Genomic DNA, 11,914 nt, shown 5'->3' on the forward strand with positions numbered 1-11,914 from the left:
TGGCTGTGATATCTGGTGCCAATGACATCACAAGGGACATCACAGTGAGGGGCAGGTAAAAGTGACAGCAGCAGGCACTGCTGTCCTAGTCCAGCCTGAGACAGGGTGGCTGCACACACAGGAGGGAGGCTGACCTGGATGAGAAGATGGAGCACAAAGGCAGAGCTGTCAAACCCTTCTCTCTATCCTCTTGAAGGCCATGTGTGCCCTAATGTTCCTGGTCACGCTGGTGAAAACCATCCTCCAGAATGCCAAGGTGGTTAATGATGAGCTGCATGGGGCCACGTGCCAGTGCATGCAGCACTGTTCTGAGTTCCTCAACCAGCAGATGATGTGGATGCTGGAGGAGCTGGAACACAAGGCTGTGGAGCAGACTGGTGGATCTTGAGGACCTGCGCTCTGGGTTATCTTGCTACAATGGCAGTTCTGGGCCATTGATGGAATCTTGGTGCTGCTTGTGGTGCTCTGCTGGCAGCTCAGGAAAAGAGGCTATGAGGTGCTGCTGAGCTGGCAATAGAGCACCTCAAAGCCAATCTCTCCTGTGCCCGACACCCCCATCCCCAACCCCACACTCCTCAATCCCATCCCCACACTCCTAAACCACTTTACTTTCCCACAGAAGTGGAATCAGAGGTGGAAATCTAAGTGCAAACCAATAAGTTTAGATGAGAATAGGTTAACAATTGAAAGAATGTAAATTGGAAGAATTTATAGAAATGGAGTGTGGAAAAAAAAAAAGTTTCACAATAAAATGGATCACCATGCACTGACTGGTGCTGGACCCTTTCCCAAACCTTGAGCACCTCCCCTTCCAAGTAACTCTCCCATTTTATATAGTGGCTCTTCTTTTGTGATTGTAGAAACATCTCTTATTGCTCTTGACTGTAGTAGCCAAATAAAGTTTCAGTTAGGCTTTTTCTGTTTCTGATGTTTTTCTATTTTTTCTCATTTCAATTCTAATTTTGACCCTGCTAACCTCATGATATCACTGTAGCCCTCCTGAATTGCCCCCTCTTCAAAATGTCATGAAGTCTTCTTTTTTTCCCTGAGTTCCAGCCAGCTTGCAACACCTGGAGATAGCTTACTCCTACACCTTTAAGATTTCCTTCTTGAAGAATCCCCAGCCTTCCTGAACTCCTTTGTCCTTCCTGAACTCCTTGGCACTTCTTCCCAAGGGCCTCTGTGACTCGATGTCGTAAACAGGAAAAAATCTGCTGCCTGGAAGTCTAGGATGGCAGTTCTGCTAACCACCATCTTCACAAGAACCAAAAATGTTATCATTTTAGGATTTTTATGCCCAAGACTTTAATGCCAAGAAAGGCTGCTAGCTTGTAACAGATGAGGGAAATCAGGCTTCCTTATTTCTACAAACTTAAAAAAGACATTAGGCCTGTGTGAAACCAATATGTATACCCCAGCTAAGCAAGGCAAAGTTACCCTTAAGCGACAGCACAAAAGTTCAGTGAGATAATCACATTAGCATTACTGAGTTAGCCATGCATGTGAAGCAGAATACAGCTCCTATTTCCTATTTGTCTGCATTATGAATCTAAAATATTCATATTTTATTGTCTTGTGTTGACAGCAAACTGTTAGAACAGAAGAATGGTTGGTTTTGTGTGTCTGGAGCTTCATGTCTTATTTAGTGGGAGATTGAATGGCAAGTAGAATTTATCAGGTTCTGAAGTGCACTTTATCCAAGGTTGTTCACACTAGCAGTCCTTAAACAAGCTGGGAATGGGAATCTGTTGTCCTTTCCATTGGCTGGACTATATATATTCCACCTGCTCAAAAATCCCAAGGGAATTGAGCACTCAACTTGTCAGCAATTTTAAATAAGATTTTAAGATTTAGCCTACTTAATGCCTCTTTGAAAAGCCTAGGTTCAAGCCAGGATATGCATGTGGCTGAAGCCTGCTCTGATCTGACAGCACCCTTCAGCTCTGTGCTGGTGCTTCTGGCACCTGTCGAAACAGGGATGCTGTGTGCACACTCTGCTGTGGGAAGCAGGCAGTGGGAATATCAGCTTGGGACAAAACATCAAACGGATCTGAAGCACTATTTATGCTTTAACAACCTTTGGTATTTCCCTGCAGTTTTGTAAAGGACTGCCAGCTAAAGCCTAGAAATGCAATATGGTCTTTGTGCTACATCCCGGTCTGTGGGCCTGATGGAAAACCTGGGGGAACTTCTCTGCTGTTGTGCTGGGAAGCAGGAGTTTCCCCTGCCATTGCTCCCCAAGCAGCAGCTTCTGTGGCTCCCTGTGAGCCCCAAGGGAGAAGAAAAGCTGTGTGTGCTCTCCATAGCAAGGGCTTCCCTGACATGCTGCGTGCCGGTCCCTGAGCACAGGTGGCCACAAAGGAACCTGGCAGCTGCCTCCTTTAGGGAATCACAGAAAGCAGCTTTGCCTCAAGAGCTCGGCATGGCAAAGGGCCCAGAGCAACCTGTCGTGCTGCCTGTCACCCCTGTCAGAAGGAAGCTGGAATGAAAACAAGCAACTTTCAGTAATGCTTCTGCATTCACTTGGAAATAATGAAAACAAGCACGAAGCAGCCAAGGAGCCCTTCTTGGGCTGTGTGTCACTGTTCCCCGTAGTCACACTGTCATCAGTCTAGGCTGGAGCAGGGTCCACTTGGCCACAACAATCTGCTGCAAAGTGTTATTGGCCCCACAAAGAACTGAGTGCGAAAGGACTCACCCTCAATATAAATTATTCTTAAAAAAAAAAAAAGTATGGAATGATTTTGCAATTATTTTCCAGTTTTTAAAAATGATGTTGGAAGTTGCTTTTCCTACAGGACCTTGCAGAGCCCCTGCTTATTCAAGTGAGGAGAGAACTCCCTTCTTTTGTGGTCTTCATGAAACACCAGCCAGTCTCCATCCCCTCTGACTCCTCCACAAAAGCAGGAGTGGCATGGGCTCTTCATCCCATTCTTCCATAGGAGTTTCTGCCCCACTGACTCTGCTAGGAACAGGCTGCACACTTATTACACAACTTCAGTGTGTAGTCATGCAGCCATGACTATCAGCAAATGTCTTCATCCCACAGCGTTCACTGTTCTTTCTTTATATCTTAGTTTGCAAGAAGTCCTGCTAGGAGGGAAGGGGAACAAAAAATATTTCTGTGGAGCTTTCTAAGTTCCCTAATGATTCTGTGGATCATGTTGCTGGAAAAAACTGCCCCTAAAAAGCCAAACTCTATGGCCCTGAAGGCTTTCATCTCTTTTCAAATAAACCTGATTGACATTTCATGGGGGCTGTGACAGCCCTGGGAGGATGGACTACTCCAATAGCATGTTTTAATGACAATATAAAATCATTAATTTATTTTTAAAGAGTGCATTTTGCAAGCTCAGCTCTCTTACTACAACACAGCAAATCAAAAGTCTCTCTGCCTTGTGTTGCGTGCTCATCTTCCGCATACTTCTCAGAAAATCTTGTTGAATCCCCACATGACACATTATGTGTTTAAATTAGTACTTAAGGAGACTACTGAAAGTTTATTGCTCTTATCTTTGTCATTCACTGGGTGTGCCTGTCCCTTTTTCCTTTTTGTCTGCTGAATGAAACTGTCAGAAACACAGCTTTACCACTTCAGGGCATTTGCAACAGCAGCAAAAGAATAAAAGAAGCATTTTTTTTTCCTAATCTCTCTGTGCACTTCATCACCCTCCATCACTGTAAGCCTACCAAATTTTAAGTTTAGAAGTGCCTCCTATAACAATTTCTTCCTACAGCACAAACCCAAACTATTTAGGCAAGCTAGTGATTATTCTTCCACACTAACATCAACATAAAGCAGATTAGAAGAATTAAATGCACAAGAGTGCACTTCTTCTATGATTATGTACCCTTAATCTTCAGAAGATGCTTAATTACATTTTAAGCAGCATAAGAGCCCTAACATATTTGTATATTAATAAAAATTCTCACCAGGGGTTTAAATCTAACATGTATTCACAGGTATAACTAATGGCATTTTTCAGTAATGCTGTGAAAAAAATATGTCTGTAAGTTAGTACCTTCACACAGGAAACTGCTGGGAGTTTTTAATTTACTCTCTAACTATTCTCCTAATCATTCTCTTATCATGCTGGGATGGCTAAATGCATACAGATTATAATGATGGTGTGCACCCACCACAGCAGTGTCAGTGATGACATTTGCCAGTGCTTGAAGTCAGGCTGCTGCAATCAGAGCTCTGCAGCAGAGAGAAGCAGGGAAGGAATGGGGATGACACTGCAGCCCTGGGGATGACACTGCAGCCCTGTGGTTTCACAAGAGCTCATGTTTGCTGGTTTAAGGCTGATTCCAGTTCAGAAAAGGATTAGTCTCCACCTAGGATAGGCCCAAACATCTCTGTGATTCAGAGGTTTTAGGACTAAATGTCAATTATGTCATAATTAGGAAACTCTTAGGAAAAAAATTTTCATGGAAAGGGTGATTAGGCATTGGAACAGGCTCCCCAGGGAAGTGGTGAAGTCACCATCCCTGGAAGCATTTGAAAAACAAGCAGACATGGCCCTTTGTGATATGATTTAGTGATCATGGTGGCATTGGATCACAGGTTGGACTTGATGACCTAGAGGTCTTTTCCAATTTTATTGGTCCTCTGATTCATACTCAGAAATGTTGAAGGTTCAAAAATACTTCTTTCCTACAAATCCTCCTAAGTGAAGACAACACCTGTTATTTGTCTTTGCTTCCAAACTCCAAGAAGCCAGAGCGCTGGCATTCACAGCGGAATCAATATTATGATTCAAATCTGCTCTTTGGAAATTTCAACGTCAGACAGTCCAGAATTTAGGCTAGGGTGAGACCAGTCTGATTCAGGGTCAAAATCCTCTTTGTTTTCAACCCAAGGCAGCTTCAGTAAAACAGAAGACATGAACTTCGAGAGGAGCAGAGACAGTGTACCAAAATGGGAAGTGGGTTCTTTCCTCTTGGATTCACCCACTAGAGGGACCCGTTTAGTTCCCTGAATGAGAGAAGTACGGAGCAAGCTCAGGTGAATAAGTATTATGGGGAAAGGGGGAAAGCCGGCGCTGTTGATGCTTCCTGCGTCCTTCCCTGGGATGTGTTTGTTCTCTTGGCTGACCAGCATCACGACGGCTTCCTCTGGAGGAGCAACCTGAGTTTCAGGAAAAAGAAATTTTATAGCTCAACTTTATTTTTCTCTGCTGTTTGGTCATTTCTTCCCACAGTGGATTTTCTTCATGTCTACATCCCAAAGCAGACAATGTCATTCCAAAACATCCCCAGGGCATAAAAGATAATTTGGGAAAGGAGGAAAGAGCTGAACTTTTGAAATATGCTGCCTAATTATTAGTATTCCTCATTCCGAGCCTTATTTGTGGCAAGGATGACTCATTGCCCTTGAACACCCACTGCCAATCTATTTCCTCTAATGTTGCTTTCCTTTTTGATTTTCTGGATACAGATAGCTGACTGCTTATCTATTCCTACCATTAAAATGATGCATAACTGCTGCATTTTGTGGATGGAAACATTATGGACACTGAAATGTCATCACAGCCCCATTTGCTCATCTGCTGTTATTTACTTTCCAGCAGACAATATTTAGTACAAGGCACACACAATGCAGAAGTTAGCACAACATTCATCACATTGATACCAGGACGTACAATGCATGCAGCCATGGATCAACAGAAACAGTCTGGGCTGGAGGATTTACAGAGCTTCCCATCTCTCTTCAGGCTCTGTACAAATTTAACCTGGCCGAGATGCTGTAGCTCTGGAAAGGAGCCAAGGCATGGCTATGTGCCAGTGGAAGGGGTTCTCAAAAGAGGAGGATGTAGGGATCTACTGTCAGAGTGACCTTCCTTCTTGTCTGGTGGATACAACCCTGCACTGGTTTCCTCCAAAGCTTGCCAGAGCCACCCCTGCACACTCTGCTCCCTGGGAGGTTTGTACAGTACTCCCTGTGTCATTACACTGGTGAGGTTTTTTGTGGCTGCAGATGAAGCTCTGTCTAGAATAAGACATCTCTGGAAAAGCATTCTGAAGTTCTGCCACACCATAAGGTTACATGAAGCAAATATCCAGCTATTTAAAAGTATGCCCCAGGGAAATAAATAGACCAAGAAGAATGGTTTAGAACACTTCAGTCCTTCAAAACATAAGCCCCAATGCCTTACACCTGTGCATTATCATGTGCTTTGTCATTTATAAACACCCCACAAAAATTGCCCCATAGCAGGAGAGTTTCCACTTCAGTGAGGGAATTCAGCAGAGAGATGCTGGCCCTGGAGAACTTTCAGGAACAGTAAGACCCCTTTACATTGGTTTTGAGGGCAATGAAACAGGCTGCCCAGGGAGGTAGTAGAGTCACCATCCCTGCTGGTGTTTAAAAATCACGTACATATGGCACCTGGGAACATGGTTTAGTGGTGAATGTGGCAGTGCTGGGTTAACAGTTGGACTTGATGATATTGGAGGTCTTTTCCAACCTAAATGATTCTTTTATCATTCTCAGCCAAGGGATGAGTCTTCCCTGTCAATGAACTAGCAATAATGAAGATGAGGACACTGTCCTTGGGTTGTATGGGGACTGCTTCTGTGCTTCTGTGAGAGTCTCCAAAAGAATGGATTGATCATCTCTTGAAGGCAGGTGCTGGGGCACAGCAGGGAGGGGACTGTACCTCACAGGGCTTTAGATCTCTGGAATCTGGGAGATTGTCAGTGCATACCTGACTCCATCTTATTGCTTATCAGGCACCCAGCCACTTTTTGAGAAAAAATATCCTGCATTAGCTGGAGCTTTGGTGACCATTCTGATGTACTTAGTGCCAGAGATTTCCAGGATAAGCCAAAGGAAAATCTCATCTATCAGAAGATGATAAAAAGCAAATTTTGTAGTGTGATGGATCTCTTCTGTCTCACTTCTCTTTCTTCTTACTGACTCAGCTTTCTTTCAGTCTGGCTTCACATTTGCATCAAGATGCTCCTCAGTGCCATCAGAAAACTACCTCGGAGTGCTGAAAAAGAGCAAAACAACTACAAAAAGGTGTGGGGATGATAGCAAACAAACAGACCTGCTTGGAGAGCATGTGGAATAGATACAAGGTGAAGGGATCTGGGACAAAATCCTCAGCCAGTGCCAGTCTAGGACTCAGACTTGCTGTTTCCCTGAAGCCAGATCCGCTCCAAGCAGTTGCTTCCTTTTCCTTCCACGTGGTTCTGAATGTTTTAATCTTTTCCCTTTGATGCCCTTTTCAAAGAAAAACTTTTACCATATGGAAATCTGCAATTAGACCAGCTCTTGGTTGCCTCATATCTGCCACATAAAACAAAGTCAGTCACTTTTGACATCTAAAGGCAGCTAGCTGGAGTGGTTGGATCCAGCTTCAAACACCATTCATATTTGTTGGGCTTGTCCTCCAATCCCAGTTTGAAGATCTGCTTTGCCATAAAAAGAACGATGAGTCTGTAAGTTTTACAAGAGTGTAAAAAAAGCAGGACTGAGGAATGTCTTTGCCATGCCACATCAGAGTCCCATCAAACCCTGTGTCCTCCAACTTGGCCCAGGACAGCTGGACACAGAAGGAAGAGGATACAGATGTTGCAAGCAGGCTGCCATATTTCCTCAGCATCTGGTATTTGAGATCAAGTAATTCCATCAGCTATGCATGAATTTATTGTGGAGGAAGGGTAGGCACTGCAGTTGGTCATCCAGAGGTACCACAAATTTCTGATAGTGTATGCATTCAAGACAGCATTTAAAAAACTTCTGTCTCTTTGTTGCCCAGAGAAGTTGTGGATGGCCCATCTCTGGAATTGTTCAAGGCAAGGTTGGATGGGGCACTGGGTGACCTGGTCTAGTGGAAGGTGTCTCTGGCCATGGCAGGAGGTTGAAACCGGATGATCTTCAAGTTCTCTTCCAACCCACATGATTCTATTATTCTAAATCAACAGCTGCTGTCCTGATCCCAGGTCAGAGCCACATGGTGCACTTTACCAGCTAAGGAGAGAAGGGAAAGAGGAGATCTTCATAGAACAAAGAAATACTCTCAGATGTGAGGGGCTGTGGATACCAATGGGAATCCTGGTTCAGCATGGATGCTGTGAAATCACCACTGGGCTAATAGGCAGGAGAAAGAGTGATGGTCATGGATTCAAATGCTCAAGCTGTTTTTTTCTGCCTGCTGCTCACCTCCTGCTCCAGGGACTGAACCTGTTTCTCTTGACTGCAAATAACTTGGCTTTGGAGCACCCCATGTGGAGTCTTTGTGGATATGAATGCACACAGAAGATGGGAACTAAAAATTGTGGAAATAAAAGGTGTTTACAAAATATTTCAAATAGGATACCAGATTTGTTAATCTTAATGTTGGATTGATGGTGTTGAAGGTGACATGTCATAATGGCCTAAAACAACTTCTCCGCCTTTGCAGACCCAATGCAAGTATTTCCAGTTGTGTAAAAACTTCATCTGAGTGCAAGCTGTGGTCTGGAAACCTCTACTGCACACAAGGAAGGGATTTGATTGTGACACCTAGAGAGCAAGAGGTTGCAGATTTCCCATTTGCATCCCCCAACTCCACTCCAGCTGGATGTAAATAATTCTTCCCTTCTCCTCAGGGTCCTTTCACTCTCACCTTCCTTTCCTGGCCCTTTCACTGAGACAAAGGCAAAAGCTGTTACCTGAATATTTACGAAAACAAGGAGTGAGGAAGTGTGGTGTCACCTTCAGTCCTGCCAGAGATTTGCCATGACTATGAGCAGGTCACTTAATCTTATCTCAGCACCACAAGTGATAAAGGCTTCATTGATATCACATTAATCTGTAATCAAAGCTTCACAGAAGGATTACAGGATTAAACTAATGCAGAAATATTACTGCGTAATATTCTTCATCTGGATGATCCCTTTGTTCCAAGAGCTCATGTGTATTATTGACATTTTCACATCTGTTCATCACTTGGAGAAAATGTCTTTTGTCCCTTAGTAAGCTCAAGCATACATTTCCCGTGTCACTCTCCCCCACACTATTATTTTAAAATCTAAATACATTTTCTAAAGGTTAGGACATGTATAATTAAAATCAAGTTGGCAGCAAAGAACTATTTCATTCACTCCATATAATCCTCCAGTTGGAAAGTGGGTGGGGAATTTGAACTGATCTCACACTTACTGGAAACAGCAAGGCTGAGGTCACAGACATGACTAGTGGCACTGAATGTTCATTGTGACATTTGTTATGGGAGCTTAATTGTTCAGAAGTTCCATTGAATACTTTCCAAAAATGAGGATTTGTAAGGTAATTCCAATGAGCATCCCAGAAACACAAATCACTTCTGTAAGTCATGACTTTTGCACACACACTGGGAATTGCACATTGTAAGAAAAGTAGATACTGCTCAGCACTTCTACTACTCATAATTTTTCTTTTCAGTGTTTTAACTTCCTTCAGTTATATATGAAGTAGCTCCATTCTCCTTGCAGACTCCTACCCAATATCTTGTAAAAGTAAATGAACTTTAAAATTGGAGGTAGTTCTCCAGAGAAGTAATTCAGCAATAATTTAGCCTACAGAAGTTCCCAAGTCTGAAATTTATTGATTTAGTTAATAGTTTGTAGTGACTAGATAACAGTTTCCTATCTTATTACCCTGTGTTTTCATTATATCTGACCTGTCTGGTAGAAGGAATATCAATCTTTGGCAGCTTACAATTGCTAAAAGTAGCTGTTAAATATTTCAAAACTTGTCTTTACTTCATTTTGGAGTTTCAAAGTTTCTTATTTGGAGGACTGGCAAATTGTTAAAAAGATTTACTTTTCTTCACGAGGAAAACAAAAACAAAACAAGGAAAAGCAAAAAAACAAACAACAAAAAACCCCAAAAACAAACAAACAAAAACACCCAATCAAACAAACAAACAACAAAAAAAATAAAACACAAAACAAAACAAAAAAAATGAGAAAATAAAAAAAAATAAAAAGTGATTGTTCAGTCATGTCTCCAAAAGGAAGGCAGACAGTTCTGCACTTCTGGTGCTTGCACAAAATCCTCAGCTGCAGTTCCCATCCAGCCTGCAGAAAGTGTTGGTCACATCACCCCACTCTTCCTGTAGCAATAAATGAAGATGAGGTGTGGTTGCCTAGAGGATGGAATAGCAGAAGGTATCAATGCACTTTATGATGCACTTTATGATGTACATTGTACAGCTTTTTTGAGACAGACTAGAAGTTGATCACTGACACTTGTGGCTGAGAAAACTTCCACAAGGTCAGAGCTCCTAAATTTGGACTTGTAAAGAAGAAAATGTGGGGACAGTGGGGATAATACCAACCAAATGTTGGGTGCACTAAGGTTTGTGAAATTGCTTTGTTTCAACAACGCTCACAAACATTTCATTCTTGGTTTTGGAGGACATTTAAATGATTAAGTAATTAAAAAGCTTGTGAAAGTGGCTGTCTAAATTGTGAAGGAAAAAAACCCAGCCAGGTATTGAAGCCATAGTTCACATGCACATTGCAATACTGACACACTCATCAGAAGTGCTCTTGTGCTCCCACAGAAATGCCTGTTCCATGCTACAGACAGGAACTGGGAAGCACTCCTCACTCAGCTGACCAGTCACACCTCAACAAATGCTGAGGAAGCTTTCAAAGACATTCTTAGACAAGAACAATAAATATGCCCTACTTCAATTCATCAGTTACTGCAAGTTAGGTTCTTACTGAAGTTTATGGAGGTCAGAGATGGCTCATCTAAGAACAGAAAGTCAATGGCACAATTTTCCAGCAGGTTTTTAGGGACCAGTTGTCCCATCTGGCTAATGCCTGAACTAATAAGGCCTTCTTCTGGGCAAGGAGAGCACAACACTTAAAGTCTCATGAGGAAGAAAATTTTCAAATGTCCCATTGCCCTGTTGAAGAGCCAGTTCTTCATCTAGCTGTGTATGAAACAAAGAGTAGTTTCTTCTACATTAAGGGCAATGGCACTATTTTGTAACAAATACACCAAAGCAGAGCAATGCCATCTCCTGATAGAACTACCTGCCCAAATTGGCCTGATTTTTCCCAAGAGAAACCTATGTATTCTTCTACCTTTAAACTGAGCATATTGCTACAGCTGAGGCTTTGCCCTCCTGCTGGCTCTGGCCCTACCATTGCTCACATCCTACCCTCAGAGCAGACCTCTCAGATTCTCTTATTATGGGATAGTTCTCATGAGTTAGAATGGTCTGCACAGATGCTCTACACTGGTGTGTAGTGGCCATCCCCTCATCAAAGCCCAAATACCAGATCATCTTCTCTGGCCTGTCTTCTGTTGAACTCCCTGGACTAAAACCCACACAATGGTCTTTAACTTCCCAGTGTGCCAAAAGAAAGAAAATAGGTTCCTCCGTCTACTCCTCCATTTCCTGACCTGTGTGATGATCAAGTGACTGTTCTACTCTTTCTGCCATTATTTTGAGACTGAGGACCACAGGAGTCCAGACACATTAGCAAGCTGATGTTGAGCTGACAGTCTCTATCAATTAGTGCAATAGTTTCAGCCCACATATCAGATACCTTCTCCTAGACTGTAGCATTGACAAGCTTTAAGATGTGTCAGGGATTCCTCACTCAGAAGACTGATCAGTGTGTGCTGTCCCTGGCATTCTTTGCAGGATTTTCACTTCTTTTCAAGATGAACTCTTTGTTATGAGTCTGTAGAGTCTTAGTGGGGCTCTTGATGAATCTCACTGTTTTCTTCTTCCGAGAAAGTCAATGTCCCCAAGAAGAGTAAATGATTCCCTTTCCATGGCAGAGCACATGTTCAGCCAATAAGCAACACATTTCTTCTCTGAGCACCAGCCAGCTCTTAAACCAGTCCCTGGGAGCTTTGTCTGCTTCCTTCAGCAGTCAGAGACAATGAGTGTTCACAGCCCCACTGCCTGCACAC

This window comes from Cinclus cinclus, chromosome 6, assembly GCF_963662255.1.
Source record: "Cinclus cinclus chromosome 6, bCinCin1.1, whole genome shotgun sequence".
NCBI lineage: Eukaryota > Metazoa > Chordata > Aves > Passeriformes > Cinclidae > Cinclus > Cinclus cinclus.